Raw genomic sequence first — 8929 nt, 5'->3', positions numbered from 1 at the left:
ATGGCTCCCTGTGGTCCACAGCCAAACACTATTAGCTCCGTCTGGCTCAGCGGCTCAGACTGGGGCCCTAGACAACGGCCAAAGTTCTCCACACTCCTGCTCAGGCTCTCCCCAAGGCAGTTCAACTGAGTGCCAAGTCCAAAGACACCAGAACAGTTCACAGGTAAGGCCTTTCTGGTTTGCAGTCTCTCTGCTACTGAACTTACAGTTGCAGGCAGGTTTAGACTGATTAAACACACGCAACCACTTGCTGGTTTTCCACTGTTTTAGTCCTCCTCTTGGGGTCCAGAAGTCTCTCGCTGACTCCCTGTATCCTCACAGGGGTGATGATAGGCAGATGCCACCAGCCAGAGATGCCTGGAGTCCTATTTCCCCAGACTCATGGTGCCCATATGCAGGGAAGCTGTTACTCAGCCGCCATCTTGCTCATGCCCCAGCAATCAATTTTTTAAGATGCTCAAAGTTGCTTTCTTCAGTAACTTCATTGCTTTCTAGAGCAACTTCATCTATAGGTGTGCAACTTCCTGAGTCACTGTCAACACTAATTAAATCACCAGCAGTACAGAGTTTCTTTGTGGGTGTAACTTAGTCTGGCTCAGGAGTTCTTATTGACCCATCGTATACTGATTTCTACGGGATCTCTGTTTCCTCCCCCAACACCGCCAGCAATGGAGTGGGGGTTGGGGGACATCCTCCGCTTCAAAGGCAGATGCCTCAGAGAATGACTGAAATGGCTCCAATGCCAAAGTGACCTAGTGATAAGCACCCCAAACATCTCTAGTAATAAATTCACCGTTCTGGTGAGCTCTTTTAAAAGCCCTACCTATACATTTCCACACTTTTAAATTTAATTGAACTTTTCTCTCTGGGGAAAACCAATAACAATGTTTAACAACTACCTGAAACAATTCTAAAAGGATTTTACCTTTAACCATATGTTCATAGATGGCAACAATGTTTTTAAAAGAGCAACATACTGATCTTCCAAGGTAGCATTCAGTTGTAAACTAAGAGTATTCCCCATGTTTCTTGCTAATGCCAGACGTTTGGAGTACTCACAGCACAATAATGAATCATCTTGGTTCAGTGTTCTCAGTCCTACCTCAACAAAGGACAGAATCAGTCTGCGGAGAGCCTGAAAGAAGGCGGCCGTCCCTTGTTCTGGAGTCCACAGAGCTGAGCACTCTCATCTGATGTCCTCAGCTTACCCTGCTTGCTGCCCCAAAAATGTTGCATGAGGGATCGCAGAGTGGCTGTTGTCACAGGTGTAAGACCACTACTGAAATGGTATGAAAGCAAGAAACGGCTACAAGCTCATAGTGGCAAGTAGTGATATTCTTTATTTCTAGCCAGCTTAAATAGCTAGTTAGTCACGTACACACTGTTGATCTATAATCACACAGTACTTTACATAACATATTGTAAAATTTGATTAACCTTTTCTTGGTGCTTGCCAATCTACTGATCAACTGATATACATTTTTCTAACCCAAAAATAACTATCACATGAGTCATATGTCAGCTGCTTTGCTTATGAGCCGATAAGTCATAAGACCACAATAAAGAAAGAATAGATTGTTCCTTTAGATCTCTGGAAACCCATAATGACCTGAGGAGCAGAAAGTTAGTATCTTGCTTAACCATGGTCCAGAAGCTGTTCAGCCTATTGATTACATGTTTTGCATGCATCAGCCTCTGGGCTGTATCTCTGGGAGTGGAGTTTTCTGCTCCAAAGCCCCCAGGCTTAACAGCCACATACTGAGGCAGCCAGGCCTGCAACGAAACCTTTTTGTCAGCGAGAAATTGAAACTGCTTTTCTCAGGCAGCTTGGGCACAGAGCATATAGACTTTTATCCTATAGTTTATCCTCCCTATCTATTAGAGAAATGCAAATCAAAATAACCCTGAGATACCATCTAACCCCAGCAAGAATGGCCCACATCACAAAAAGCTCAAAACTGCAGATGCTGGCGTGGATGTGGAGAGAACACTTTTATACTGCTGGTGGGAATGAAAACGAATACAACCATTTGGGAAGGAAATATGGAGAACCCTCAAAGAACTCAAGCTAGGGCTCGGTGCCTGTAGCTCAAGCAGCTAAGGTGCCAGCCACATACACAAGAGCTGGTAGGTTTGAATCCAGCCCAGGCCTGCCAAACAACAATGACAACTACAACCAAATAATAGCCGGGCGAAAAAAAAAAACAACTCAGGCTAGACCTCCTATTTGATCCTGCAATCCCATTACTGGGCATCTACCCAAAAGAAAAAAAAAATCCTTTTATCATAAGGACACTTGCACTAGACTGTTTATTGCAGCTCAATTTACAATCGCCAAAATGTGGAAACAGCCTAAATGCCCACCAACCCAGGAATGGATTAACAAGCTGTGGTATATGTATACCATGGAATACTATTCAGCCATTAAAAAAAATGGAGACTTTACATCCTTCGTATTAACCTGGATGGACGTGGAAGACATTATTCTTAGTAAAGCATCACAAGAATGGAGAAGCATGAATCCTATGTACTCAATTTTGATATGAGAACAATTAATGACAATTATGGTAATGGGGGGAACAGAAAGAGGGAAGGAGGGAGGGGGGTGGGGCCTTGGTGTGTGTCACACTTTATGGGGGCAAGACATGATTGCAAGAGGGACTTTACCTAACAATTGCAATCAGTGTAACCTGGCTTATTGTACCCTCAATGAATCCCCAACAATAAAAAAAAAAATAAAAATAAAAATAAAAAAAACAAAAAAAAGAGTATCTCACTATGTCTCACTATGTCAGTAGAGTGCTGTGGCATCACAGCTCACAGAAACCTCAAACTCTTGGGCTTCAGAGATTCCTTTGCCTCAGCCTTCCGAGTAGCTGGGACTATAGGCCACTGCCACAATGCCTGGCTATTTTTTTGTGGTGGTTGTAGTTTTCATTGTTGTTTAACAGACCTGGGCTGGTCTCAAACCTGCCAGCCTCGGTGTATGTGGTCAGTGCCCTACTCACTGAGCTACAAGTGCTGAATCTGATCTCTTTTTTCTAATGGTACTTCAAAGATTATGTTACTGATGAACACTGTCATAACTGTGAAATTTTGATCAGTAGGTAGAGAAATTCAGGCCACATAAATTTTATTGTCACTTAGCTGATCTGTAGCCATTCTTGAGGATGCCATGGTAAGTAGATGAGGTTCCTTCGATTCATAGGCTGTTTACTAAGTCAACATGGCCTACCTGACACTGTTACCTATCATAATAAATAGTAAAACTGCTTTTATTAAGGTTTAGACTTGATCTAATTTCTCCATACTTTTTTTTTTTTCAGACAGAGTTGCAAAGCTGTCACCCTGGGTAGAGTGCTGTGGCATCACAAGTCACAGCAACCTCAAACTCTTGGGCCTAAGTGATTCTTTTGCCTCAGCCTCCCAAGTAGCTGGGACTGCAGGCACCCACCACAACGCCTGGCTATTTTTTGTTGCAATTGTCATTGTTGTTTAGCTGGATTCGAATCTACCACCCTCCGTGTATGTGGCTAGCCACTTAACCACTGTGCTATGGGCACCAAGCCTGGCCATACTTTTTAATTTCTTTTCTTCATTATTGTTGTTCTACCTTTTGCTCCACTTAGAGCGATCATTTATTCAGCTGTCATCTAACTAATCATATAGATTTAACTGTTCCATACTGAGAATAAGGATATCATTACTTCAATACTGGTAACATGCTTGCACTCCAGAAAGGTATTACGGTTTGTTAAAACATGTCATCTAGGCTTGGCGCCTGTAGCTCAAGTGGCTAGGGTGCCAGCCACATACACCAGAACTGGCAGACTCAAATCCAGCCTGGGCCCACCAAAAAACAATGACAACTACAACTTAAAAAGAAATAACCAGGCATTGTGGCGGATGCCTGTAGTCCCAGCTACTTGGAAGGGTGAGGCAAGAGAATCGCTTAAGCCCAAGAATTTGAGGTTTCTGTGAGCTGCGATGCCATGGCACTCTACCCAGGGTGACAGCTTTGAGACTCTGTCTCAAAAAAAAAAAAAAAGTGGACTCGGAGCCTGTGGCTCAAGCGGCTAAGGGGCCAGCCATATACACCTGAGCTGACGGGTTCAAATCCAGCCCAGGCCCACCAAACAACAATTATGGCTGCAACCAAAAAATAGCCAGGTGTTATGGCAGGCGCCTGTAGTCCCAGCTACTTGGGAAGTGGAGGCAGGAGAATCGCTTGAGCCCAGGAGTTGGAGGTTGCTGTGAGCTGTGATGCCACAGCACTCTACCCAGGACAAAAGCTTGAGGCTCTGTCTCAAAAAAAAAAAAAAAAAAATGCCATCTAATAACAGATGTGGTTTAAATTATGTTGATGATAATACTAGTAGCAAATTCAAGTTTCATAAATATGTAATAGTTTGAACTATATACTCTCTATTTGTCTGACTCATAATGCCCTTAAAATATCCCACATTAAAATCTTTTGAAAATAACAATAAGGTCATATAAATTTTTGAATATAATATTTTTATTCATTCTTTAACAAATATTTATGGATTATCTACTCAGCAGAAGAACTACAACAAACTGGCCGGGTCCGGTAGTTCATGCTTATAATCCTAGAACTCTGGGAGTCTTCAGCATGTGGGTCCCTTGAACTCAGAAGTTTGAGATCAGTCTGAGCAAAAGCAAGTCCCTATCTCTACTAAAAATAGGAAAAAAAAAAAAAAACACTAGCCAGGCATCATGGCAGGCATCTGTAGTCCTAGCTACTTAGGAGGCTCTGGGCAGGAGGATTGCTTGAACCCAGTAGTTTGAGGTTGCTGTGAGTTAAGATGATGCCACAGTATATTATTTAAAGAGTATACTCCTCAACAACTCAACAACTATTGAGTTAACAACTTTGACAATAATTGTCAAAGAAATTAACAGAGATTCGCTTGAGCCCAGGAGTTGGAGGTTGCTGTGAGCTGTGTGAGGCCACGGCACTCTACCGAGGGCCATAAAGTGAGACTCTGTCTCTAAAAAAAAAAAAAAGAAAAGAAATTAACAGAGATATTAAAAGATACCTTAAAATAGAGGCTGAGGCAAGAGAATCGCTTAAGCCCAGGAGTTGGAGGTTGCTGTGAGTTGTGTGATGCCACGGCACTCTACCGAGGGCCATAAAGTGAGACTCTGTCTCTACAAAAAAAAAAAAAGGTACCTTAAAATAAACAAAAATGGAAATACAATATATTAAAAGTTATCAGGCTTAACCAAAGAAGTTCTAAGAGGGAAGTTTATAGCAATAAATACCTACATCTAAAAGAAGAAAGATCTCAAATAAACAAGGTGACAGAGAGAGACTGTCTCAAAAAAAAAAAAAAAACTACCACAAACTGTTCCTGCCCTGAGGAGGCATATTATGTAACAAGGTATACAGACAATTAAACAATTATGATAAAGTGAGATAGATGCTCCTTTAGAGCAAATTCTAGATGCAAAGTACATCCACATCATCAGAGAGAGCCTCCATAGCAGGTCTCTTTGTGTATTGAGATCCTACATGATGTTATCATTGGTACAGTTACAAATCAGGTCATCCTGGAAGCCAAATGTAGAAGAACTAATCTATGTAAGTCCTCAAGAATTTATAATTCTACTGCCACTTTGATGCAAATGTAGTCAACATTGGTGGTGCCCATAGTTCAGTGGGTAGGGCAATGGCCACATACACAGAGTCTGACAGGTTTGAACATGGCCTGGGTTCAAACTAAAACAACAGTGACAACTGCAACAAAGAAATAGCCAGGCATCATGGTGGGTGCCTGTTGTCCCAGCTACTTGCGAAGCTAAGGAAAGAGAATCGCTTAAGCCCAAAAGTTTGAGGTTGCTGTGAGCTGTGATGTCACAGCACTCTACTGATGGTGACATCTTGAGACTCTGTCTCAAAATATAATGATAATAATAACAATAATAATAAATGTATTCAACATGAACTGTCCCTACATAGAAATAGATCAGATGACTGTTTATAGCCTCACCACTTCTGAAATATGTCTGAAATAGTTGAAACTTCTGGTTTGATCATTTTTTATACCTAAGTTTCAATGTGCTTATCAGATCCTGTCCAGAGGGCACATTTTGATAAGAAGGAAAAGAAAGCATCTTCAGACCAAGGAACACTGATAAGATGCTGCCAAGAGGCCAAGTCTGATGGCTCACGCCTGTAATCCTGGCACTCTGGGAGGCCGAGGTGGGTGGACAGCTTGAGCAGAAGCAAGACCCCCCTCTCTACTAAAAATAGAAATCCAAGAGAGGAGGATCACTTGAGCCCAAGAGTTGGAAGTTGCTGTGAGCTATGACGCCTTGGCCCTCTACCCAGGTTGACAGCTTGAGACTCTGTCTTAAAAAAAAAAAAAAAATGCTCCCAAGTAAGAGAAAAGGGCGTGGGGTGGGAGGGCACAAAAATACTCAAGGCAAACACTAACTATTCACAACCAGCCTGAAACATGTTATGAATGTATTGCTAGACTCACAAATAAACACAGGAAAATGCTGCTTATGCTAATATGATCTCTGAAAAGTTTCCCTCACTATTCTGTTTCTAACCACAATGGTATAAAGTTAGTAATTAATAATAGGAGGAATCGGCTCAGCGCCTGTGGCTCAAGTGGCTAAGGCACCAGCCACATACACTTGAGCTGGCAGGTTCAAATCCAGCCAGGGCCCACCAAAACAACAATGACTGCTACAACCAAAAAAAAATAGTTAGGTGTTGTGGCAGGCACTTGTAGTCCCAGCTACTTGGGAGGCTGAGGCAAGAGATTTTGTAAGCCCAGAAGTTGGAGTTTGCTGTGAACTGTGATGCCACAGCACTCTACCCAGGGGGACAGCTTGAGGCTCTGTCTCAAAATAATAATAATAATAATAGGAGGAATCATGAAAAATTCACAAATAATATGGAAATTAAACAACATACTCCTAATCAACAATTGAGTCAAAAGAGAAATTGAAGGGGATGTTAAGTGATAACTTGAAATAAACAAAAATGAAAATACAATATAGTAAAATTTATGAGGTGTAGCCAAAGCAGTGCTAAGAGGGAAGTTTATAGCATTAAAAGCTTACATCACACTCAATTTTGATATGAGGACAATTAATGACAATTAAGGTTATGGGGAGGGGGAAGCAGAAAGAGGGACGGAGGGGTGGGGCCTTGGTGTGTGTCATACTTTATGGGGGCAAGACATGATTGCAAGAGGGACTTTGCCTAACAATTGCAATCAGTGTAACCTGGCTTATTGTACCCTCAATGAATCCCCAACAATAAAAAAAAAAAAAAAAGCTTACATCACACACAAAAAAGCTTACATCACAAAAGAAAAAAAAAAATCTCAAAATAACCTGAGTTTCAGATTGCTGTGAGCTGTGACACTACAGCACTCTACTCAGGGTGATATAGTGAGACTCTGTCTCAAAAAAAAAAAAAAATCCAAAAACAATAGCTGCTGGCATGGATGCAGAAAGATATGCTTACATTTTGCTGGTGTAGAATGTAGACTTGCCATTCCATCCAGAAATCCCATGACTGGGTATCTACTCAAAGAAAAGAAGTCATTTAACCTTTATTTATTTATTTATTTATTTTTGAGACAGAGTCTCACTTTGTAGCCCTCAGTAGAGTGCTATGGCATCATAGCTCACAGCAACCTCAAACTTTTGGGCTTAAGTGATTCTCTTGCCTCAGCCTCCCGAGTAGCTGGGACTACAGATGCCCGCCACACACCCCGCTATTTTTAGAGATGAAGTCTTGCTCTGGGTCAGGCTGGTCTCTGTGAACTCAGGCAATCATCCTGCCTCAGCCTTGAAAGAAGTCATTTTATGAAAAAGACACCTGCCGTGGACTGTTTATTGCAGCAACTTCACAATTGCAAATATGTGGAATGGAACTAAGTGGCCATAAATAATGGATAAAGAAAATACGGTACAAAAAAATTTAAAAAAGAAAAAGAAAGAAAATACGGTGCGTATATAACCAAGGAGTACTACTCCACCACAGAAAGGAATGAAATAATGTTTTTCACAGCTACTTGGACGGAACCGCAGAACATTATCCTAAGTGAAGTATCTCAGAAACAGAAAAAAAAAAAAACCACCACATGTTACTCTCTAATAATCAGGAGCTAAACAATGGGCATGGCACACATGGCCACAAAGAGAATAAAGGACATTGGAAAACAAGAAGGGGCAGGATGGGACAGGAAGAGGGATAAAAACTTCCCTTCTGGGGGAGGCGCCTGTGGCTCAGTGGGTAGGGCACCAGCCCCATATACCAAGGGTGACAGGTTCGAACCCGCCCCCCGCCAAACCGCAACAAAAAAATAGACAAGCATTGTGGCGGGCACCTGTAGTCCCAGCTACTCAGGAGGCTGAGGCAAGAGAATTGCCTAAGTCCATGAGTTAGAGGTTGCTGTGAGCTGTGATGCTACAGCACTCTACTGAGGGTGATAAAGTGAGACTGTCTCAAAAAAAACTTCCCTGGGGTGGCGCCTGTGGCTCAGAGGAGTAGGGTGCTGGCCCCATATGCCAGAGGTGGCGGGTTCAAACCCAGCCCCGGCCAGAAACTGCAAAAAAAAACTTCCCTGTCAAGTACAATGAACACTATTTTGGTGACGGGCACCTAAAAGCCTACCTTAAGCCTTATACAGCTTATCCATGTAACAAAAACATTTGTACTACCTTAACATTTTAAAATAAAAAATATTTTAAAGAAATTGAAAATCCAGGGCGGCACATGTGGCTCAGTGAGTAGGGTGCCGGCCCCATAAACCGAGGGTGGTAGGTTCAAACCCAGACCCAGCCAAACTGCAACAAAAAAAATAGCCAGTCATTGTGGTTGGCACCTGTAGTCCCAGCTACTCAGGAGGCTGAGGCAAGAGAATCGCCTAAGCCCAGG

The sequence above is a fragment of the Nycticebus coucang genome, chromosome 16, assembly GCF_027406575.1.
Source record: "Nycticebus coucang isolate mNycCou1 chromosome 16, mNycCou1.pri, whole genome shotgun sequence".
Classification (NCBI taxonomy): Eukaryota; Metazoa; Chordata; class Mammalia; order Primates; family Lorisidae; genus Nycticebus; species Nycticebus coucang.
This window is presented reverse-complemented; position numbering follows the sequence as displayed.